General features: G+C 41.4%; 1 long non-coding RNA gene across 1 annotated transcript; it reads right to left on the minus strand.

The window, feature by feature from the left end:
• Positions 1–2551: 2551 nt before the first annotated feature.
• On the minus strand, positions 2552–24931 carry LOC135575384 (uncharacterized). Its single transcript, XR_010466006.1, has 3 exons — positions 24852–24931; positions 17145–17183; positions 2552–3242 (listed from the first exon to the last, which is right to left on the minus strand). It is a non-coding gene; the product is annotated as an uncharacterized LOC135575384 (long non-coding RNA).

Raw genomic sequence — 24931 nt, forward strand, 5'->3', positions numbered from 1 at the left:
TTGAGCCAGCGCAGGGCAAAACCAGAGTAAATCTAAGTAGCCAAATGACTGGTGTGAACTGTAGCAGGGATGGGATTAAGTACCTTGTGCCACTCCATGCCGTGCCCAGAGATTGGGGTAGAGGATGGAATTCTTGCCTGGAGCAGGAGAAGGGTCACCAGCCATGCTGAGAAAGGTGGTGCAGAGACTCGATCTAAGAGGCGGGTTTCTTAGGAAGCTTTTCTCATTACAGGTCAGCTCAGCCGTGCCTGAGGGTCGTCCTGGTCGTGTTTTCCTGGGGACGGGACTGCCACAGCAAGTGCTATGGAGATGTTCACCCTGCTGTGAGCCCACTGCCTGGCACCGGTCACCCCTCCAGCTGCCTTGGCTTATAGTGTTAAGCAAAGGGATTTCTGCTTCAACCAAAGCAAATGAAACACGGAGTTCCCCGAGCAGCTCTCCTCAGTCATGTCTGTTGGATCTCAGAGCCCCTTGGAGGGTGGTTCAAAGCCACCCCTTGCAGGGGACAGTAGCTGAGCAAGGCGCTTGTGTGATGCCATGTGTGAAAACATTGGCCTGAACATTTTAATGGTTGTAAACACAACAGGATGCAATTAGTACGTGTAACTCATCCCTGAGATAAGCGAGCTTGGGAGCACCCATTTCAGAATAGGAAGTTAAGCATGCAGGTATTAAAATTACTTCAATAAAAATATATGTTGAAAGAATTGGAAGCGAACCCCATAAGACCGGATTCTTAGACCTTTATCCTCTGTACTAGAGAAGTAGTTATTTTATTCCTCTAACAGGCCATGATCCATGGGAAAATACTTCTATAAAACAACCATTAACTAATTAATAACATTCTGGCTTGAGTTGCCTACTTATAATCCATCTTTTCCCACATATTCAAGTAAGTTAAAGCTGTATAATTCTAACCTCACATTTACTTGATGGGCAGCTCATTTGTTGTGATGGAAGAGTCCTTGAAGAAGTGCCTGCTACCCACTTATTTCCAAGGTAAATGAAACAAACTGCAAATCAAGGACACCATTAAAACTTGCCCATATAAAGCAAGGGTCTGGTTCAGAGCTGTCTGGTTGACTATGCATTGGATCAGGCCCAAATTGCAATTGGTTTGCATATTTCCCAAAGAAATTCCAGTACATAAAATGCCCATGAATGCAAATATGTTGTGTTTTTCTATTTGTATAATTTGACAGAGGGTGGCTTGAAAATGAATGCACACAATAGGATTATACAATATTCTCAGGGATTCAAGCAAGTTGCTGTCTGCCTAAGGGAAGGCCAATCTAGTGATTAAAGCTTAACCTCTGGGGAGGAGGAAATCGCAGTTGTGTTCCCCGAATGGCCGCATATTTGTGCAGTCACCAAACTTTTCACGCCTCTGCCCTGCAAACAGGGACAGCGCCTATTTACGCAGCTTCACCAGCCCATCCACATTTGTATGTTGATAGCAGAGCAACAAGAGAGAGATGGTGTTGAAAGGCAAATCACCTCCTGACTTCGTTCCATATATATATTTGTGCCATGAATAGAGCAGCACTCAGTGCACATATGTCTTTGCTTATAATATTATAAATATTTTACCCCATCCATGCCTTGCCTTCCCTTCCCCCAACACTCTCTCTTTTTTAGGTGTTCATAGTTGTCATTCCCAAGAACATCTGAAAGCAACAGGATGGCATCACCCTCCAGCTCCCCCTTCTCTGACTCTCCTGAGAAGCTCTGTGTCCTATTGTCAGTGTTCTATATATTTACATCAACAGCAGAGGCTGGGGATGTGGGCTTTTTCGTTTATGTGAGTCTCACTGCCACAGGGGGTATTTAACTTTCTGCCCTGGTTGCTGTAATTCTCTCTCCAGTGGATATACAGTTCAGATCAGGTTCCTATTGCTGTGATGACAGGCATTCAGCAGGCACTGTAATTGCAGAGTTAAAACAGCTCATTTTCTTACTGGCAAGCTGTAGTTAAAGAGGTGCTAGGAGGCAGCCTGGCTGTCTGCAGAGGAACTGATCAAAGCACTGAAAGGCATCTGGCTTGTCTCTGTTTTCTTTCACCACCCCCCTTGCTGATGGAGGGGAAAAAAAAGAAAAGAGAGAGAGAGAAGGAGAGAAAAAGCGAATGAGGAAAAAAAAAAAGAGAGAAACAAAATAAGGAAAAAACTATTAAAAAGGAATTTATGAAAATGAATACTTGTCCCTTTCCTAAGGGTAAAAGGCAGTGTCTTATTAGAGACACTAAACACAGTTGGCTTAGGTCTATTTTTTTTAACTCTCTGTATTTTGTAATCAGAAAATTGGGGCTTGTGAACATTTGTGTCTATTTCTATTAGCTCTTCCTAGTAAGACAGTTAAGCCATTGCTAGTGCTTTCCTCGCTGCAGAGACTGAACTTTGCTCATCTCTGTACCAACGTCGTCCTCCCTTATCAGGCACAGCTTTTTCTTCTTCTGACCTCTACCCTCCCCTGAAGGACATAAGGCTCAAGCCGGAATGCAGTGGACAATGGGATTCTGAACTCCGGATTAACTACAAAAGTACAAATGAAACACGTTCTTGCTTAACTTTTATTTGTTCTAATTAGTTCCTGTTATAAATTTCAGCAAATCACACAGGAAAAGGTAAACAGAGTTGACAAACCACTTGAGATGTTCATATGAAAGGCAAAAGAAGGGGAAAAAACTCCAAAAGCTGAGGAAGGCATCTATCAACTGAATTGAGATCAATGATCTAAAAGACACCAAGAAGTCAATCAAATTTATTTTCCCAATGATATAAGGGTGTCCCTTGGCAAGCAAATGGCTCCGTTTCCAAATAAGAAAAGAGATGCTGCATCTTAGAGAAAAGCACCGTTCAGGTGAAAATAACTGAAAGGTGGGAATCGCTTTCTATGAGCCAAAGGGATAAAAGGTTATCAGGACAGTAAGAGCTCGCAGCTGAGGGCACACGCTCTCCTCCAGCAGCTCTGTGAAGTTCCTGCTTACGGAGGCTTTGAAAGGAAAAGAAATGGAACATGATCCATTATATACTATTTGACAACATTTTTCAACCAGGTTTCCAGGCTGGCACGGTGCAAACGCAGCGGGATTTCTGCCGTCTCTTCTGAGCCCTCTGTCATCGGAAACTCATCAGGGAGAGAGTTCGTTCTCGCTTTTGCTCCCCTCGCACTTCATTTTTTCATCCACTATCTCTTTACGGTGACACCACCATCTTCCCATGGACAAAAGAGGAGTTCAGAGTCTTTGAAAGAAGAAAACAAACTTGGTAACTCAACAAGGAGCCTAGACAGGCAATGTTGCAAATTAAGTTGAAAGAGGCCCAGTTACTGCGCCATTATTTGATTTCCCCTTCTCTAATCCCTTGCTTGTAATTAGCATAATTTATTAACATATTAGAGCCATGCATGTGAACCCTCTTTATAGTTGCTGAGTGCTCCCTGAGGCTGCCTAGTGAAAGCTTTTCCCCACTGTTTAATAATATGTTACATAAGGAAAACCAGCTTCTGATATCATTTAAATTATGACTTTCTTTTCTGCCTCTGAACACTCATTTCCTTTAAATGAGGTTAATTTCCTTAAAGAATGAAAATCCTCCGATTTCAGTTTTCCATTCATTAGACCCCCTTAGTTCAACATGAAAAAGTCACACGCCAAGAGGGAAAATAAAAATAAAGAAAAAGAAAAAAAAAATCCCATTGAACTTCAAAAATAACCATCCTGAAAAGAGATTTGCTGTCATCCTGAATTCTCTTCTCCTTTCTGGACCAAGAAGGGAACAACACAGGCTGTCAGGAGATAAAGATGGACATGCTGCTTTCCATTAAATGAGTTTCTCCCATCCAGCACGTAAGGTCCTCTGAATCCTAAGGGCATTTTCAGAGTTGGAAACCTGTGGTTCTCCTCTGGGGGATCACAGCGCAGTTTAATGGGCCAACAGCCAAACACGGATCTCTTCATATTCTCCCAGATAGTTTCCCTTCTTTCAATTAATCTGCTGCAGATATTTGGGAGCGGATGGGCAAACAAGGCCACCCCTGTCCTTGCTCTGATCACCAGCCTGATGCAGGCCCACCCTTGGGACAGTTCTTCCACCGCTCCCTAGTGCTGTGATAACCAAACCAAGGGCAGCTTCAAGAGGTAGCTCAACACTTCTCTTGAAATGTGGAATTTCCTCCTAGCTCCTCTACAATCTGTGCAGAAACACAAATGCATTTTCTTCTTGAATGCTGGCTCAGGAGTTAGTTAGCCCTAAGTCCACGGTCAGGTACTAGCTAAGCAGAAGACGTGCTCAAGAGAGGCAAAAACAGTGAGAGTTTTTGAAGTACTAGCCAAAAAAGTTGGTTTTCTGCTTCTCCTCTGGGTGCTTGTGTGATGTTTGGCTCACCCAGTATGTAAGAGCTTGACTCTAGCTGAGTTCAAGGTGATTTAACTGCTAATACCTTTGAGGATTTAGGCCTCTGTTGTATTTCAATAAACTGGGTATAAAGTAATTTCTGTACCTTAAAGAACAGCTGTGAGCTATTAAAGCTTGTAGCTGTGTACTCAAGGTAGATAATTCCTCCTCTTGTCATTGCAGTGAGCACAGCCCAGCCACAGATGGCACTTCTAGCTGTGGACTGATGCATAACAGCAGCATCATTCACGTTAACGATAATTTAAATACAGCGTTACCATGCTAACAAAAAGGGCACCCTGCTTTTCTTTAAAAATAAGTACCTAAAATAACAAAACCTCCAGTGAAAGGCATTATAAACACATCATTTTGGAAACGATGAGAACAGAAACAAGCTCGGAGGAGCCCCGTGTGCTCCCTGCTCTGCGGGCAGCTCCATGCTGGACACCTGCCAGACGCCAGGGCTGCACTGGGATGTGCGCGAGCTCCCGTTCACCAGTAGATAATGATGTGGGCTGGACAACGTTCTGCTGAGTTTGGGGCAAAATTTTGAGGCAGAGCTTATGTTTTCAGCCCCAGTTTCAGCCCCTTCATCTAAGGAAAAACTAACTTTAAGAGCATGAAAATTGCATTAATTTGCAGAGTAAATTTTTTTCAGGACCTCGAAGAAGTAAGTGAATGTTTTTGTTGCTTGTTCTTCATCACTGGGGAAACCCAAGGGTGATTAAATTAACTTGCTGGAAATCACAAAGCCAGAGATACAATAAGAAAACCTGTTTTCTGACTGATACTGGAGGTGTATTGACTTGGGGATTGTAGGGAGTAGTTTTTGTGAGAAAATGCCGGTTTCTTGAAAGCAAAATTTCTGTGGAAAGGGACAACCTGTCTAACCAGGCATAATTCTTCCTATTGAGAAAAATCCTTGCTGCAGGTGGGAGAAATTGAGGCTCAGAAAGAACAATTTGGATTTGTCTCTCTTTCTCACCCAAAGTGAATGCCACCAGGCCCTTCGAGCGAGCAAGAATTCTTTATAATAGCTTCACACCAGTGTGGAATGGGAAAACAAGTTCCCATCTCACCCGTTGGTTTTTGACTCCCAGCACTTGACTGAACCAGAGTCTATGGTTCCTCTCTTCTCCCTTCTGAAGCTGATTTACTGCGGTATTTACCTGATTTAGGGCTGCTCTTCTTCTATGTTCTCCTCAGGAGCACCAATGTCTGGGATGTTGCAAAATATATCAAGCTTTTGGGTGTATTTATGTGTATTGAAATGTACTTTTCATGGTACGGCTGCACACACCCTTTCCACTATTCAGCCTCCTCTCCTCCCACTTAAAAACAAGCCTTTTGAAAGCAGAAGAATAATTAAAAAAAATTTAAATCTGCCTCAGGTAATGACATGATTGAAACATCACCATTTTGTCTGGAGGGTCACAGGACAGCTTTATGAGAAAGCTTTAAAGCTGCTAGCTCTAAAGAACCTTTGATATTTCACCTTTTGTTGTTGCTAACATACTCTGCTCCCTGGCTCTTGGAAACAAAGCTGGTACCAAAGGCCCTGTCACTTCAACAAATTTGGTGCCAAATATGCTTTGCCATGGGGCAGGTTGACAATCTGAGATTAATTGAGCACATACATTTGAGATCTTCCAAGCCATTTAAGTAATTTAGATGCTTAGCATAAAGTTGAGATCAAGGCTCCTTAGTCAGCTTTGGGAATGTGATGCTTGATCTTATACGTTTCAGCTAAATGTGGTGTGTTCCCTGTGTGGGGATCTAGGTTTTGGCAAGAAAAGATGATGTTAGCGGTGGCTTGTGTTTCATATAACAGCTAGAAACTAAAGGGAAAACCTAACTGATGTACTGCAAAGTACTTATGGTAGCGTTGACTGTAGATCTGATTGGACAAAATTATTTTCCCACTCTTTAAAATACAAAATAGTGACTCAGAACTTGTAGTGGAGATTTCCATAGCTTTGGTTCATACCACACCATTTCCTTGCTAGTCCTGTCTTTTGCAGGGATCATGAACTAACATTTTGTAGATCTCGATATTTTACAAATGTGTTTACTTCCCAGAATTACTTAAATCTTGTAGACAGGGATAGTTCTCCATTGTTTTGTTTGTAGTAGGCTTTGAAACTATTAGATGCTTGGTTGTTCATGGTCAAACATAAAGTTGTTTCTGATCAAGCATTAATAAACAGAAAAAAACAAATCTCAAAATTCGGAGGGGCATAAACTCTAATCGAGTAGCTGTGAAAAGGTTCTCAGGGTATGTTTCCCAGATATATTTCACTCAACAGCAGCTCCTAGAAACATTTGCAAGAAACAAATAAGATGAATCGCAAGAGTAATTGGGAAGAATGTGAGGATTCTACTTGAAAAGATATTAAGGGGTACTTTCTAAAACCATACTGTCATTTCTACTTGTACAAAAGACTATTTGAGGAAAATGTCTGGCTATTTTGTAAGATGCAAGAGTTTTGGAAAATATCTAGAATTTTGCACTCTAGCCAAAACCAAATGAAGACAAATGAAAATGGAGTGTTGCTAGCAAAACGAAGCCAAGCCAAACCATAGACACTATTGGGACCTGTTCATCACAGGCTTCTGGCAAAGATTCTTAGCAGCTAAAAATGTTTCCACCATTGCTTTTGCAAAGTGAATGGCCTGTGCCTCAGGAAGAGCTGTTTCTTGTGGAAATTGGTGGAAATACTTAGCCTTTGGTTGCTGGTGGAAAGTTGCACTGCTGAGTTTGGCCAGGGCCTCCATGACTTTGCCTAGAAATTGTCTTCACCAGCCACCAAATAAGATAAATGAGAAGCTGAGGCTTGAAAAATAACAATGAGACAACATTGTACTGCCGTATTAGAAGAATATATAATAATTATTATACATTATATATATGTCTGCCATCCTGGGGAGGGAAAAAAAATATTGCCCTGCCCCCTTTTGATATAGAGTAATAAATTATTTTTCTCTCTTTTTCCTGGACCCCCCCAGACTCCTGTAGGCTATCTCCTGTAAAAGAGGGAGGTACAGGCAGCTTATGGAATACATGAATTCTATTTTATATGTTCTATCTTCAGATACACTTAGCAGAGGTGGATAGAAAACATCTGATGGAACCAGCATCTAATTTATAGGTGGAACACTGATTTTTGACTAGGTGGAAGTGATTTTTTCTTGGCTTTAAATACTAATTTTGTGTCTTCTGGATAGGTTTATACTCAAACGACATAATGCAGAATTCAGACCTCCTTATGACTCTGGAAGATGATGACAACTAGCTCTAAGGCATCAGTGGGGCCTTTTGGACAGTCTAGAAGATCCCACGAATATTGTCCCTGTTCATAATATCCAAGAAGACCATCCACATACTAAGAGGAGGGTAGACAGAAGGTTTGGATTTCGATGCAGACCATCTCAAACATTCTTAGCTTTCATATTGGTGTCTGTGCCAAGGATTCACCTGTCAGGACTGTTGTGATGCAGAACTGTAGATCACAGGGCTGTACATTTTCTAGGACCAGCATTACAGACGTGTTTCTGTACACAAGATATAATTCAGCATGGGATGCAGTTCTAATCTGTGCTTTCCTAAAAGATGTGTAAAAACTTATCTTCGATAATTTAAGAATAAGTGAGAAAGACTGCAATAATAACTGTACTTGTTGCCAATCAACATATTCTTATGGACCTGTTGTAGGAAGGTTTTCTGGGTATTTTGTCCACTCTATTACCCAGTATGCTCCATATAGTCAGCATGTACCCTCTTTGAGCTCTGTCCTGGCTATGATATAAAGAAAGGAGGGAAAAGAAATCAAATGCTATGGAAAACAGAAGTGATGTGAAGTATAGCTGTAGCTAGCTCCAGCTGTAACAACAGGGTTGTGGGTTTCCAAATTTTAATCTCCAAAAGAAAAAATCTGCATCAAATTCTTCAGCCCAGAGGTCAAAAGGGATTTTAGTACTAGAATGGGACAACACAGCTTGTAAAGTCTCCTGGGCAAAGGCCTTCTGGTCTCTACCTGGACATGTCTGTGGAATATTTGTCCATGAAGTGTGCTTCCAGGCCAGACAGGGATAAAAGTAAATAACAGTGATTATAAAATCATTTTATGCTTTTCCACCTTCTATTATGTCACTAATGGCAAAGAAGACACACACTATGCAGGAGGCAATTCAGATTGGTGATGCAGCAGGCAGCATGCTCAGCTTTCCCACTGCACAAATAGGTAAGAGGATTACATGTGTTCTTGAGCACAGCCTATAGTCATAGTATGAAAACTGTCTCAGGAATGTTCTCTGGGTTTTGTCATTCTGGTGGTATTTCAATACAAAAGTGTGTGTGAATTAGAAATTCCGTCTGGGCAACTTCAGAGTTTCAGGATGTCTATTACCAGTAACAAGCTGAAATACGGTCATATAAGTTTGAGAAAATGTGAGGTGAATCCCTAGCAACAAAAAGCATGTGGAAAATAAAAGATTACTCTCATGTCTCAGGACTGCTTCTTTATCATTCTCCAAGTCGTAAGGGAGTATCCTGAAGCACCTTCCAGCACGTAGCACAGCACCAGCCAAGCAGCACAAGTCATTTCTCTGCAAAACGAGTTGCTCGCATCCCAACTTGTGGCAATAAGCTACTGGTCCAGATGGGCAGATGTGAGAGAGAGGATTCATGATATACATGACTTCTGTGGTCAGATGCAAAGAAAGATAAGTTTTCCATTTCCCACATAAGTGCCTCTCTCTGCAGTGCTAGGAAACCTGGGATATGTTTCCTGTACAATACCAGAGAAAGGGAGGTAGTGTAACAAGAGAAATGCCAGTATGAAAGGCAATGGCTGAGGCATATGGACTGTAACATCTGCTGGGAAATACAGGCTTATCTTGGGCTGCATTGAGAGCACATGACATCTAGAGACAAACCTTTGGGAGCAGGGAACAGATCTTGGCCCTCTGTGCCCTTTTGGGCTTCCATCACTGACCTACTCTGATGATTTGTGGGTTTTGTGGGTCACAGATATTAATTGCTGTGTGATTAGAGGAATCAGAGCTTCTGCAGTCGAGCAAAGTCTTGCTCCTCTTCTCTGTCTCCTTAACTTTCAAAAGTCAGCACATTTCCTCATCTCTCCATCTCTCACAGGACAGAGCCAGAATGTCCCTCTTTAAGTGGAGCAAAAGTTTTTCCAAAAGGTCAAAGTTCAGGACGAGCTTGTAAGCAGATTATGGAGCTCGTAGAAAGGCCAAAGGCACCCTAAGTCTTTACATTCCCAAAGTGCTGTGTTAAACTCTAGCCCAAGGATGTACTTAACCCCAAAGAGAACAGAGGTCAAGTGAACTTGCAGCATTTCAAATGCAATCAGCTTGGAAAAGTGGCTGTTTACAAAGAAGTATATTACAGAGACAAGCTAATGTTAGCATTCCCTCTCCGCAAATAAGCCTGACCTATTGCTAGGCTTGTCAAAGAGCTGCCATGTTTGCTTTATAGCATCAAATAGTAAGACTTTATTTCAGTTTAGGTTAAATCTCACAGAACATTTTGGCTTAGGGGCATTGGAAGTCTCCCTCTAAGGAGATGCAGAGGGAGTATTTATGTCATCTATCTTTAGGTACTTAACTCAGATAGGCTCCCTATACTGTCAGGATTGCGAGGGAGGGGTTTCCAGAGGGCAGTTCAGAGAACCCACAAGGGACTCTAAACCAATATCTGTATGCTCCCCCTTTTTCCATAGAGTTTGCAGAGCTCAAAGTTGAGCCATGTAGACACATTGCTTTGCACTTTCTCTGTATTTTCTGTAAGGCGTTCAGAGCTGTGTGTAAGGTGCTAATTAACCCTCATAAAATCCCTGCAGCATTTATAACACGCAGCTGGCATGTGTGTGCAAGAGTCACTGCGGGACTGTGGTACAGACGGGAGCGTCCAGCTCCGGCAGAGCGAGGCCACGTCACAGAGCAGCTCTTCTGCAGCCAAACACTTATCTTGGACAAAAAAAACATCTGCAAACGAGACGGGCTTCATCCAGCCTCGCCGAGCCTCCTGCTTTTCTCAAAGATCTTTTGCCAGGCACAAGAACATGCAATGACTGTGCTGCCTATAGCAAACAGCCACCACTGAGCTCGCTCAGGATGCTCAGTGGTCCCCGTTCAGTTTTTCTTTCTATGAAAAGCAGCAAACATATTATTTGGCATGAACAACAGTTTTAAATGGGAAAAACAACATAAAAATAACAAATGTTAAGGTCTGCTTTAAAAAAAGTGTAGGCACCAAGAGCATCACTCCCATGATGACCTTACCCAGTACATGCAGTTACTTTTTACTACTATTTCTACAACCATGATAATTAGTAACACCACAAGCATTAGGGTAACACTAGCAATAGTAGAGTCATGAACTGAGATATCTTTTTGTGGGTGTCAGTGGTACAGCATGAAGTCTGTATGGGAAGTCAAATATCTTCTTTATTCAGAGACAGCTCAGCAATATCTTATCGCTGCAAGACTTCGATCAAGATGTGGTGAAAAGCAAGGGATGAGCGGGCACTCCTCTGGTGTTGGTGCTTTCCCAGCATCCACAGTGTCTGCATGTTTCTGGGGCCAAAAATTGCACAGGTGGACATAAGACTAGTACGTGTACATAAGACACATATTTCAGGGGAGAAACAAGTTTTTTCCAGCCCCTTGAGTGTTCTTGAAGATGTTCTACTTGTTTGGTTTTGGCTTACGATAATATTAATCTTGTGTGAGACATTCAAAATTCTGAAGCTTAGAAGTTGTTCCTATAAAGCCCAGAACTACGCTGTGGAATGTATAAAGATTTATATTTCAGAATATTATAGTAGCCTCAGAAATGTCTCTGTTTTGTCAGGGAAACTGACTATTCTTGAGCCAGGAAGCAATTAAAATATGTAATATGGATATTTAGAGAGACTTTGTCTCCAAAAAAGGAGGTTTAAGAAAGTTCTTTTTTTGTAAGAATTTAAAAAGAAATTAAGCAAGCTCTTCTCTATGAGAAGGGGTGCCCTTCAGACACATTTCAAATACAGTGACAATTCTTTGTCCAGGAGAGCAAAATGCTTTAATTTTTCCTGGGATGCCACACATCTTGCTCAAGAGCCCTGAGTGTTGAACAATCCATTAAGAAATGCTGTCTTCAGTACAGCTCTCTCAGCTCTTTCACAAGTAATTGCCTAATTGAAATAGTATCATTTATTAGCTTCTTTGCTTGAGGCTCCTTCAGATTCAGCTTCTGCTCTTGGGCATCCTCCTTTGAATTGTAGCATATACCTCAGCTAATTATAATGTGGTATCACTTGATAAAGCCAACTGAGATCATAATGGGAAGACACTGAAACATCTGCCAAGATTTGAAAATTGGATTTTTCTTTTTACTTACGCCAAAGACAGGTTACCTGTAATTAGTTCTAATTTATAAATAAGTGCAGGCTCTACTTCTAAAAGGTATAATATCATGCCTTGCCCCTTTTTTAGAAACAAGTTAGGAATCATACATCTCAATCAACTCTGTACCTTTTTTGTGTCAGGAATAATAGCTTTGCATGAGAACTCCAGCAGGAGAAAGGGAGTTATACAACCACTGCCAGTCCCAAGTGACAAAACACAATGGCACGGGTCCCAGAAATCAAAATGACAGGAGTTCCAAAATGCTCAGTATGGATTCTTTTTGTTTTCTCTCAGAATTATGAATATTCATTATTCAGACATTACAGCTCTTCTGCAAACTTTGAAAACTTTTTCATGTTATTTTTTAATGCTAGCTTTAGTTCTCAGATAATCACAGGACTCCAGGAGCTGGAGTTTTACAAACCCACAATCATCACTGTGATCGTATCTATCCAAGTTTGCATCACATATGCAGTGGAATTAGTTGAGTTTCTTTTTCTTAGAGGATTCAAATTATTCTGCCCATTTCACCACAAACTGTGAACCCTATTCCTGGGGCAGCAGGACGGGTGGGTAGATGAGCAGTGCCCTGGGCAGGTACAGCTGTGCGGGAGCACCAGGCTGGACCTTCAAAGGGGTCATGCAGAAGTACTGAAAAGAAACTGCCTGTGGAGTTTAGGAGTGAAACAGCTTTGCAGTTGAGATTTGACACACTGACCTAGACAGACATAATGAAAGCTGCATTCACAAACCCCCATTACATTCTCCCTGATTATAGTTAGTCCTTCCTAGCAATCTTCTCCAGCATAGATTTAGGAAGGAAAGAAAAATCACCTTACGGCTATTGGTGCTTGACCTCTACCTGCCGCCCACAGTTCCAAGTAGGTGCTGTGGAGTAGCTGTGTAGCCTCCGAGTAGGGACCACTTCTCATTTTGCAGACACCTTCCTATTATTCAAAAATCTCTTTTCATTTTCCTGTGCCACCTGATATGCTTCCAAGAGCACATTGAATCTTCTGGCCACCACCACTATTTTCCTTGAGATGGCCTAGGCTGAACAGGCAGTCGGAGATGAAGTGATGACTGCTGCCTCAAGTTTGTGACATCCCCTTTGGTCTGTTTTTAGAAGCCTGTTGAAGACAAGCTGTTAGCAGGCTACTTAGGGGGAAAAAAATGATGCAAAGGAAGAGGGTATATGTGCTGAGGAGAACACTGAGCTGAACACAGATATAGAAAATTGTCTTCAGAACGACTGCTCACTCACAGGCTTGTTTTCTGCCTCTGAATGCCTACCTGAAATTTTGTGCTGAAAATGGCAGGTTAGGAGGGCATCTGACTGAAGCAGTTTCAATGTCTATATTGTACAACATAGCACTCACGCAACCCAGGATCCCAGCTTCTCTCCACCACTGACCCTGGACTTTGTAAAGACATCATATAAGGAGCCGCACTAGAGGACAAACAAATAACTATGTCAAGGTAGAAACCTTGGCTTCTCAAATTTATTGACTCACTCTGGAAATGGATTTTATGCGTGTTATGTGTGTGGTTTCTTTTCTCTTTCTTCCTCATTTCTAACAACCACTTTGTATTAAATGTTTCATCACAGAATTTGGTCACCCTTTAAAACCTTTCTGGTGAATACTTGCTTGTGTTGCAGTTTGTCCACAAAGGAAGACTGGAGTGAGTAATGAGAAAAGAAAATTGCCCCTATGTTGTTTCTTTCACTGCTGTGTTTCTGCTGTCGTGGTTGGACTAGAATAACCGTGGGCTGCAGAGCTCACTGCACCCTCACCGTGGATGGAGAGTCATGCATAGGAAAGCAGAAGACAATTCTCCTTGGTTTTCCCTTCTCCTGAGATTAATGATGGGTGTCAATCAGGAACCTGTTTTTTAGTCAGAAGTCTTTCTTTAGAATCCAATTAATGTGAGGTAAATTACAGACCAGCTGTTTACTACTTTTGACTGACTAATATGGTCTGTTTTAAAAGCAAACCACTAATCTTCTGGCAAGCCATCACCATCCCAGCCTGTCCAAGCATTTGATAAATCTTTAGGTTAAATTGATGCTTTACATAGTTACTTCACATCACAGCATGCACTGATGCTCCTTCACAGAACTTCACAGCAATCGTTCAAAATATTCTTCTTTCTAGAAAATTTCTGTTCCTATCACACCAAATATTGCTCTAATCTGGCTGATTTGAAGTTTGGGATATTGGCTGTTTGGAATATTTCAAATACTTCCAGTGGACACTGAGATTTTTATTTGGATGAGCTATATTTCTGAGAAACCACAAACAGGTTCAGCATTTATGAATTTCATTAGATTAAGCTCAAGACGTTAGACAAGTGACCCCAAGAAGATGATTGCGTTCTATGATTTCATTCAGAACAGTTGACCTTGACCAAAAATCACCAATAAGAGGTGGACCCTCCCTTATAGTACCAACTGATTAAAAGACAAGCCACAAATGCAGCATATTTTCAGACATATTCAGGCAGAAACTTGAATGCTGATTCACAAATATCCCATCTTGCCTCTCCGTGTCCTGATGCCACAGATATGGTAAGACAGGAGACATCCACAGGTGTCCCGAAAATCTTCCAGGACTTGCAGCTCAGCCAGCCCTTTGCTCAGGGAACACTGGACATGACCCTGCCCAGTACTGGAGAGGCAACATCCCAGTGCCTGCACATCCAGTGCTTCTCAGAGCACAACAGGAGTTTTGCTGGGATTAACCCAGCCGCTTGTTTATTCCCTGGGTTAATTTCACACGCCGAGCACCAAGCTTGTGTTAATTATATGATTTACTGGGCTGTGTTTCTCTTTTCATTGCATCGTAAAAAAAGGTCTGAATAAGGTGCTTGTTCTGGTAAATTTTCACTTGTTTGTGAATGGCCTGGAAATGGTTAATAGCAAGCATGTGCTCTGGGCCAAAAAGGACTGGAAGGTTCAGATTATTGTCTTATTGATTTTATTTTATTCCTAATTAACATTTTATGAGCTCTGAATATGTTTACAGAAGCAGATGAAGGAAAGGGCATATGAACAAACAGAATTAATAGCCATTGACTGCTCCATAGCATACCCAGAACACTAAAATATCATGAAACTTTTGGTGAAAGTCAGACAGGCACATTTACAGCAGGAACAAAAGTTCACCTTGATGGTTTTTACTTTCCAACCCAAGCCCAAGTGTTTAGGAGGGAGGAAGACCTGATCTGCTGGTGGGGAAGTCCACCGAGCAACATTTTCAGAGAGAGTCTCTTGGTGCCTCTTAGGCTGTTGGCAGTTTGTTCACTGGTCTCAGTTCTTCATGGATTCATCAGCGGCCTGAGCAGTACAATGAAAGTTAGATCAAAAAATGTAAGGTACTACATACAGCAGCTCCTGAAAATTGTGTCCTGAGATCAAAGGAAATGCAAAGATGCTTGAATTCAGATACCACCCAGATCTAGTTATATGAAGCAAAGAGAGGCTTCAGTCTGACCTCTCTTCTGAAGACAAGATCTGGTTTGTCTCTGGGATCTGAGCTTATTCTACTCAAAGTTACAAACTGAAGTCTTCATAATCATTGCCTGGGCATGATCTGTTTGTTGTTTTTGTTGTTTTTTTGTTATTTGAGCCCATGGATAAAATTAGGAAAACACTGATGTTTTCAGACTGACCAGGATAACCCAGGTCCTGGATCAGCATTCTCGTCATCTCTGTCACTCAGAGCTGCTGAGGAATTTCTGCCTTTCTTGTGAGCCCAGGATGAGCACATCATTCCCGTCCTGCCTGCTGCAATAGCAATATTGAATCCTTTTTAACAAATCATCTTTCTCTTTTCCCAAAGCTTTATCTGGCCCTTGCATTGGTAAATGCAAGAGCTCTGGGTCCTATCACCCAATTGCCCAAGAAGAGTTTTATTGCCATTTTTCTAACTGCCAAGGGAAAGGCGAAGGCTGTTTATCAGAGAACTGCAAACACTCAGTCCCCCAAGAAATGTCAATATAGTGCCCTCAGGATAAGCATTGCTTCACTGATGTTTTTAAGCTGTCCACTGCTTTCCTTTTGAGAAATAAAAGAGAGGTAACACGAAGAAACAGGGAATGATTGTACAGCGTGATTAAAATCAGAAATCACCCAGGAAAAAAAAAAAATCCCCCAAAATACATTGTTACTTGGGAACAGATCAGGACTGAGATCTGGGTGCAGACAAATCAATTTTCCTGCCTCCACAGGATGCAATAGAAAGATTTTATACTTGGTTAACATCTTTTAGTGCTTTGGTTATCAGGATATAAACGAGAATGTGCCTCATTGCTCGTTCTACCCCTTTGTTCCGTGATCTTGAGCAAAACAAAAACCTAAGTGAATTATTCGTCTATATTATCTGAATTTCAGCTGGATAAATTTGTGAGGGGAGTTTTACACGCATTTAGATGCATGTTGAAACCAAGGTGCATGTTGAAATCCATGAGAGTTACAGGTCTAAATTGCTTAGGTGTCCCTGAGAAGCCCAGTGAGTACTTTTCAGCTTCTGTAGACATGTAGGTGTTTTCCGTCTCTTCATTTTTAGGGCCAGGCACTCACCATATCCCCAAATCATGAATGTATTAGTTACCATTTGGTATTATTTGCATGGGTTTTCCCTCCCTACAAATTCTCACGGTTTCCAGTGTCAATTTAGCTCTGCCAGAGGTCAGGTGGGAATGCCCTTGTAAGCAAATTGTTACTTCTCAGTATTGCTTTTACCACTGAGTTGCCTTTGCTGACTCAGAAGTGCCTCCTTATTCTGCCTTTTCCACACACCCACCATCCTCACAGCCAGAGCCGTCTTACAGAGTAGCAGCAGAAAAAGGAAACTACAGGAAAAACAGCATCAGCAAAAGATAGAGGGACGATACAGGATCCTGATCAGCTATTTTAAGCATGAACAAGGTTTATCTGCTACAATAGCCATTTTGGCTGGAGATAAAGGAATGGTGATTCCTATCTTTACCCAGAAGACACCACAAGGTTCACCTTCTGTGGCAGCAGTGACACGTACTGGTAGTCCTTGTTGCCTTTTCATCAAGACCATGATCTTGGCACGACTATTCAGCTATTGGCCAATATTCTATTACTGTTATCTAATTATGCAGTGAAACCTGCAGGTGATGCTTGATTCCCAGACGAGGAGAGGGGGAAAAAAAACAAAACCAAAACCAAACAAAACCAAAAAACACTTGAAACTGGTTTATGTCAAAGAGTGAGTTAGAGTGTGGCATAAATAAACAGTCCAACACATTATTCTGTTTACATGGGATCAGAGAATGCTTGTAAGTCTGAGTCCTGAGGGAGACACTTACAGTAATAATGTCCAGACTTCCTTTGCACAAGGTCCAGAACTGCAAGAGAAAGAGAGGGGAAAATGCATTTTAAGTGTTTTTGTGAGAAAGAAATTGTGTAATAGGAAATGGATGTTATTCCATTTTGCACCATTTCATGCAAACGTGCTGACGTGAGGTTTTATTTGTCTTCCTAGAGAGGGAAGGAGCAGAAACTTGTGGTGCTCTGCATGGTTGAACTATTGTGCAGGCAAAGCCAGGTTTTGCATGAATGGAGATGCTGCCCCCGGGACCTGAATACGGTTTGGATGCTCATTGTCCTCACTTGGTCATGTTCTTCTGTATGTAAAGCATTTTCTGTCAGGTACTAGTCTTCCTCCAGTTTGCTGTGGCATGTCACTCAGCTACGACTCCCATGATATGGATTAGTACATGGCCCCATTGAACTAAATCTTTTCATTTAGAAATGTCAAAATCCAAAAATTAAAAGATGAAACTACTTGAACCTTTTTAGTTGAACTTTCCAACCAGTCAAAACTGTTCATCTTTCATCCTGGACTGGGAGTTGAGACGTTCAGTTAGATCAAAGAAACAGATAGAGTCCTGAAGACATCCAGAGGCTGGAGAACATCTTCAATAAAATTAATAATAAATTTCTCCAGATAATTTAGCAATTCTAAGAAGTCAGATGTATAAACTTATTTTAGAAGGAGGACTAAAACTACGCTTGCAAGAACATTTTGTCTCAACTGATGTTGTTTTAACACAGATTGGGGTTTTTAAGTGTGCTTTTATCACATTGTTTGTGTCTAACTCTCCTCCCGTGGAGAACACAACTTGATCCTGACTTCTTGCCTGAGGAGGGGCAGATATAAAGAACCATTTATTCATCTTCTCGATGTTAACAGCAGTGGGGAGAAGCAACTTTTATGTCTGGATCTCCCTTTTCTGCAAGGGGTCAGCCGAGCAGCCAGTCCTCTGGGAGCTGCGTACCTCTGTGTTGCATTTTAGGGTAAATTATTATCTTCAAGAGCTGATTCTTGGCCTCCTCCATTCAATGCCCTGGCCAGCCAAGCAGAGCATGTCCAAACACCTTTTCTCCTATGACAGGGGCAAGCAGACACCCTGGGAGCCACAATTTTTCTGTGATCTGCTCCTGAGGCAGCCCAAGTAAAAGCATCCCCATTCTTCAGAGATTAAATAGATTTGCCTGTGGTTTATAATTGAGACTGAAATTGGGAATACAGTCTGTAGACAGCCTTTTAGTCTTGATTTCATTTGTCATTCTGCAATTTGACATGCAGACCCTGGCTGAAGAGTTTAAAACTTCAACAAACAGCAGGAAGTTCAAGGAAACATTCGGAAACTAGGATCTCTTGGCTAATGGTACTTGTTTGGACCCCCTTTGATCAAGTATAATGGCGCTTAAAAGGCAGAGTATTTGGATAGAGCATTTTAAAGTAGAAATCGTATTTAATACCCCCATCACTGCTTCTTAAGGGAAAAAACCTCACACAATAGGGACTTCAAGGTTCCCTCCCTTTCTCCCATTCTCGTTTATTGCAGAGGTGGAATTTCTTGCTTTGCTATTTATTGACTTGTTTTAGTGCTCTCAGATGGAAACATTATCAGACTCATCACCACGAGATAGATCAAAGACAACAGATCAGACTCCTCCCTGGGGTGAAGATAAACTGCTGCACTTGACCTGCACCTGGAATTTCTAATGGGGTAAAAATGTAGAAAAATAATAATACTCATTCCCTTCCACCTCCACACCAGCCTTCCCCGGGATCCTTTAACCGCTACTCTATCGAACAAGGCAGCGCCTTATATTCCTTTCAGACATGGCTTATTTCTGCAGGTAAAATGTAAGACAAGCTGGAAGATCATTGGTTTTTGCCTCCTTCAACAAAGGACTCCTTTTTGGAAATTCAGGAAGAGACAGACATTACGTCCCCTCCATATCCTTTTAAATTGCTGCCTCCAAGACTTTCCCAAAAGAAGCCTCTTCTCCCACCCCAGTCTCCCTTTTTGTTTTTGAAAACTTGTGCTGCCTTAGAAGCAATGGTGCTCCAACTTTTCTTTCCTTCCTGACACTGGAATAGAAATGGCTGTAGGACTGCAGGCAACTGTTTGCTTCAGGTTCAAAGCAGCAGTCTCCGCTGTTTGAGCCATTTTAAGAGCCTTTCCAGCCAACTGCATGGGCCTGAGTGGGCAACGAGCGTCAGTGTGAAGCACAGCAGGCAGCTCTGGAACAGAGAGCAGTGGAGACAGCATCACATCTTGCATCTCTGAATGACAGACTCGATTTTGCTTGCAAAAATCCTGCTACAGCAGCTGCCTCTAGCCATGTGCAAAGTGCCCCTGTCTTTTGTTGTGATTATGAGCTCCGGGACCCTGTTAGTTTGCAGTAAATCACTCACAGCAGCCCCAAAAATGAATAATTTGGTCAAGTCATGCACCAGCTGGTGTCCCGTAGAGAGTCTGTCTACAGACACCTTTGTGGGTTGCCTCTTCTATTTCCTGAGCATGAGAAGCCCTTATTTCAGACCCTGAGCTTATTGCAGCTTCTGGGTGACTGCCATGACCTCATTTATAATGTTGCAGAGCTGCACTGATTCATCTCTTCAGGAAATGAAGTCTCACTAGGCTTGTCCGGCAATATATGGACAAGCTGTGAGTGGCCTCGTTTCCACTGCATAAGCTCTCTCCAAAATAGAAACAGGCCCTCCTTGGCACTGCCATTGTTTCTCAAGTGCCTAAGAGCTCTTGCGAAGGGAAAAGGTGTTCAATATTGAGAACAGTGGTACAGTAATAATAATAATAAATGTGCAATGCAAGTAGCTTTGAAAGCAAATGCCTAATTGTGGAGCTGGAAGGTGCCCTGCAAAACCAACAGCATTTTAATACCAGCTCAACTTGCTACCTTCATCCTCAAGTCCCTTCAGTCTCAGTTTTATCAGGAATAAAGACAATGTCATTACAGTTGTAACTTGGTTGGTGATAGATCCCCAGGATACACCCAGGGGCTTCCTGAGTAATAAAGACAATCAGTAAACTCATTTCTTACTGTATTTTGTAATTAGCTGAATCCAAAATTTTCCAAAGTCAAACACTTTTCACCCTCCCTGTCTCTGGGCATTAAGGCACAAATGAAGCACGTTTCCACACAAAGGATCTGCAGCATCTCAGCTTATCTGTACCACCACCAGTCATTCCTTCTGGTGCACAGGCCTGATCTGACACATTAAATCAGAGATGCAGGTCTACCTTGGAAATCACCTTTTGAAAGAGGAGATCATGGGAAGCACAGTGATACTGTTTGAATGTTGTCTGCTTTTATTTGCTCTATAGGCACTTTCCTTGTTTAAGCCCATCTTTCCCATCCAAACAGTCGCGTGAAGGAATACAATGGGCACAGCCAGCAGCACACCCACTGGTACAAATATTCCTGGCAACAAGCTGTCATAAATTGACTTCCATGGCTTAAACACTGATAATTTGCTATTTTTGTTCTGTTACATTCTGACATAACCCCACCTGCCCACCTGTAGGTATGTGCTGTCTGGGGTGCTCAGCAAGACATGTGGCTACAAGGAAAAATATCCACTGGCAATACTAAAATATCACCAAGAGCTGGGTTAAAAGCAGTAAATATCCTTTCTTCTGCATCCTGCTGCCCAGCCACGTGGTGTGGAGGCCAAGTCATAATGTCCTGCAGGGCACTGACAGTTTAGGATAGGCATGTACAAGAAGATTGCTGATACCATGGAAAGGGAAGCCTGTTCCTGGCATCAGCCCTTGAAACAGAGTTGATTTATTTGGATTGCCTTTGATCTTTTAATTACAATATGTTTTCATTCTCAAAGCCATGGGTCCAGTTTATCTTGCTATAATTCACATGCATTAGTTTCCTGATTCTTGGCACCTCTGAGTTGCAAGTCTGTGCCTCTCCTGCAGGACGAGGAGAGGTGAACCTTGCATCTTGGCTTAGGAGCACTGCTGCTGGGGCCGTTATGGAGAATTTGAGGTGATTCATTACTTAAAGACTTTTGGACCCATTCTCCAAACTTGGAAGGAATTCTGGGCAATCTGCCTGCTTTACCCAATTTTGCTGGTGTTTTCCCAGAACATATGCAAAACTGAGGGCAAGGTGTATCAGTGTGTGCTTTGAAAGGATAAGCAAATTGGAAGGCAAAGATTGCATTTTGTTTCCTAATTCCTTTGTTTGATATTTTTTGACAAGAAATGCTAGTGCTGAAAGTAAATTAGAGTTTACTGCAAACTCACATAACAGACTCGAAGCGTTTTGTTGATGTGTTGGTAGTTCATTGTGGCCTTAAAGAACCTTTTTTACCTTTGTGGACTTGTATAAAAACAACTAGTTGGAACCTGCGATAGGTGTTAGAGATGAACAGGACTGTCCATTGTAGCAGTGCTACTATTCATAGAATCATAGAATGATAGAATGGTTTGGGTTGGAATAGACCTTAAACATCTTCTAGTTCCAACCCAGAAACTAGGGTTACCTTCCACTAGACTGGGTTGCTCAAAGCCCCGTCCAGCCTGGCCTTGAACACTTCCAGGGATGGGGCATCCACAGCTTCATTGCTCCAGTGCCTCACCACCCTCCTAGTGAATTTCTTCCTTATGTCTAATTTAAATCTACCCTCTTTCAGTTTAAAGCCATTACCCCTTGTCCTATCACTACATGCCCTTGTAAAAGTCTCTCTCCAGCTTTCTTGCAGCTCCCTTTTAGGTACTAGAGGGCTGCTTTAAGGTCTTAACATATTACTGGGGGGATCTCCCCTCAGTTCCTAACTGTACCTCTTTAAAATTATTTATGAAAACACTCAGAAAGACAATCTATTCATTTCTTTTGCTGGTGGTTATCACCTTCAAGGTAAAAATAACCAACTAAAATAACCTACAGGAGAGGAAAAAGTCTTGGAGAAAGTAAGGTGTATTTTCATTTAGCCAGATACTGCTGAAAAGCCAACAAGCTGCAGAACTATTTGCTCTTGTAGATAAGGCAATTGCCCTGTTGGCATTAACAGAGATGGCTGAGACAACCAGCTTTTGAGCAAACAAACTTGGAATTAGCTTGGAGCTGAGCATTTGTTTACCTATGCCATCAACATTCAGTAGCTGTTGGTGAACAGGAGAGGAGCTGAATTACTTTGAGGTTTAGCATATTTCCAGTTATGGATTGTCACTGTGCTAATTACAAACCAGGTCGAATATAGCAAACTCAGACTCAAAAAAATCATAAATGACAGACCCCAGCAGAGCATCAGTTTGTTATAATGTACATGCCTGGACAAAAACCTCCTGGAATGATCTCTGGTGAGCTCTATTTTGTCAGGTATTTATTGTCCATTTGGCATTGCCTATAGAAAACAGAAAGAATGTCTTATTACTCATGTCACACTCAGCTACAAGCAACATCTCACCAGCCGAAAAATACAAACTCCTTGGTGTTAAGCAGCCAGCTTCAAGCATAAATGAGTTTGATCAGATTATTTATCTGCATTTTGAAGTGAATTTGGTCTTTTGCTCAATATTACATCATTTTTTTCTTTCTTACTTCAAAAGCAGTCCACTGATCCTTTCAGATACTAATACTCCATCATCAGTTTTTAGCTGTATCTGGAGACTGTATTCTTCGCAGCTCACATTGACATAAACAGTAATATTCCTGTCTTGGATGTGATCAGATATGCTTAGTCTTGAAATACATTTCAAAACAATGACTTGTGCTGTGGAAAATTTGCCACAGGACCTTTCACTTTATAATAAGTGTTTGCACATACTTGGGAAGCTCCCTTTTCATCTCGTGTTTGTCTTGCTTAAATTGTTATGAGGCAACCAAAATATATATATTCCAAGCAGAAGATTCTTGGAATTGTGTTAACTGGCAACGGCAGCCAATTTTTCTCAAGCAGTTTTAGAATGGAAAGTGGCTTTTTCCTATGAAAGGGAGCAATGTTACTCCTTTACTAAGACAAAAGTCCTCAGTCTGTACAAAAATCTCTAAACCACATTTAACTCCTTTTTTTCAGAAGCAAAGAGATCCTGTAATGCACCAAGTTCACAGTGTTAAGGGAAAGGGCAGGTATTTGTCTTTTAGACAAGAATTATGTGCTTTGGGAAAGTTGAATTTGGCTCAGAAAGCAGATATACTTCCATAATTTTCACTATTTGGTCCAAGAAAGACAAGATGCCCACTTCCCTTAGAAGGAGGAATCTGACCAAATGAAATCACAGGCTCTCTTCTCTGTGTGCTTTCATTTCTATTCTTCTCAGTTTTAACTAAGATTTTGCATAAACCTCTTTTAAAAGAAGTAATTAACCTCATCTGTGAACTGCCTGTAACAATATGAATAAGAAGTTTCTCCTAAATATCAGGAGAATAAATTTTCATGCCTGTATTCATCACTTAAAAACATGAACGTCGCCTTAAACACCTCCCACTCATCACTAGCACAGCTGAACATTGCAAGTGAAGATTAAAGTGTGAAAAACAAGCCTATCTTTCATTTCCAAAGAAGCTTATTTAGACAGGTTTGCTTAAAACCTGAAGTTCCATAAGGATTCTGAAGAATTTGAGATCTGGATCTCAGCGGCGTGGCACATCTAAAGCAGGTTATCTCAAAGGAAACCATGGGTCTTCTTGGTTCTCATTTGGAGAACCTGCTTTGAACTGGCCAGGTGAAGTTCATAAATATGAGTACCCTTGTTTTTCTTTAATACTTAGGGTTTCTCTCTAGATACCAGAATGAGGCACACTGCAGAGTAATGTAGAACAGTTAAACTAACAAGTGAAAAAACATTTATATTTCATACGGGCACTAAAGAACAATTTCTTTCTCTATTTCTCTCTCAGAAACTTGACATTTGAGACATGGTAATAAGAGTAGAGCAAATGGCATCACAATGCATTGACAGTTTTGGAAAGAAAAAATCAGTTTCTAAGTCTTGGGGACAGATATCGCAGTAAATAAAAATAAAAAAGACCAGAAATTAATGTTTGTGGTCAGTCCCCAGAAACTACACTCTCTAATGCAAACCAATTGCATTTTTACCTGAAATATATGACGGATAGCTAGGGCACTAATGTTTTTCTCTGTTAATAAGCTCGATATGGAACAGAGCTCCTTTAGAATATGTACGGTAAAGTGGAAATGCATGCTTTGGTGACTGTTATAAAGCAGGCCAAAGATATGTCAAGTCCAATTAATGTCAATAAGGAACATCTGTATTTAGGCACCCAAGTTACTTAATGCAAACATTTCATAATTATATACTATAGCACACATGGAGCATTATGAGATGTGGTGTCCCAGTGTGAATAATATTCACATTTTTCAGATCAGTCAGCAGTCTTGGTCTGGCTTTGGCTCAGCTTGCCGTCTCCCCGTAAGAGCATTTCTTTATAATATTGAATTAAGTACAATCCACATTTTTTCTCTTATCTGTGAAATCTTGTGGTTGTGGCTTGACTGTTTTTATAAAGTGAAAGATCCAAGTACATGTAAAGCTGGGGGTTTGGGGGCTTTTTTTTTTCTTGAGACATCTGGGTTTTTTCTTCTATGCCTGAAGTCTGGGAAGGAAAGGTTCAAGTGGATGAAGCATAGCATGAAAGACTCCATGTCTAAAGGATTCTCCATCTCACAGAAAAAAGCAGCAAAGAAACAGAACAACAGCAGAAAACATTGCCCTCACCTGAATCGTTGGGTACTCTGTGAGCCAATGGATTAGCCCAAGTTTGCAGAGGGTGGAATAGATACCAGCATTTATAGTCT

The sequence above is a fragment of the Columba livia genome, chromosome 14 (assembly GCF_036013475.1).
Source record: "Columba livia isolate bColLiv1 breed racing homer chromosome 14, bColLiv1.pat.W.v2, whole genome shotgun sequence".
In the NCBI taxonomy this organism is placed as follows: Eukaryota; Metazoa; Chordata; class Aves; order Columbiformes; family Columbidae; genus Columba; species Columba livia.